Source organism: Limulus polyphemus, unplaced genomic scaffold, assembly GCF_000517525.1.
Source record: "Limulus polyphemus unplaced genomic scaffold, Limulus_polyphemus-2.1.2 Scaffold6611, whole genome shotgun sequence".
NCBI classification, from domain to species: Eukaryota; Metazoa; Arthropoda; class Merostomata; order Xiphosura; family Limulidae; genus Limulus; species Limulus polyphemus.
Genome location: NW_013672221.1, coordinates 41,343 through 42,114, shown reverse-complemented (window position 1 = coordinate 42,114; position 772 = coordinate 41,343).

Here is a 772-nt window from a genome sequence, read left to right as displayed (position 1 = left end):
GATTGAGATCAGTTCATACACTATGAACATTCTACGCCTACAAGGCTAGATCGTTTAATTATGTTTGAGAGCAGTTCATACACTACGAACATTCTACGCCTACAAGGCTAGATCGTTTAATTATGTTTGAGAGCAGTTCATACACTACGAACATTCTACGCTTACAAGGCTAGATCGTTTAATTATGGTTGAGAGCAGTTCATACACTACGAACATTCTACACCTACAAGGCTAGATCGTTTAATTATGGTTGAGAGCAGTTCATACACCACGAACATTCTACGCCCACAAGGCTAGATCGTTTAATTATGGTTGAGAGCAGTTCATACACCACGAACATTCTACGCCCACAAGGCTAGATCGTTTAATTATGGTTGAGAGCAGTTCATACACCACGAACATTCTACGCCCACAAGGCTAGATCGTTTAATTATGGTTGAGAGCAGTTCATACACTACGAACATTCTACGCCCACAAGGCTAGATCGTTTAATTATGATGGAGAGCAGTTCATACAATACGAACATTCTACGCCCACAAGGCTAGAGAAGAACGATTATGGTTGAGAGCAGTTCATACACTACGAACATTCTACGCCCACGAGGCTAGAGAAGAACGATCCAAATGTTTGAACCAAACTGCTGTGTTAATCTTCCCATTCATATGTGGATATTGTTTACTAGAGTGTAGAGTAAAACATTAAACTTAACCATCAAACATTATTACCTATGTATGCATTGAAAGAAAGAATTAAACAAAAATTATAGCGTAGT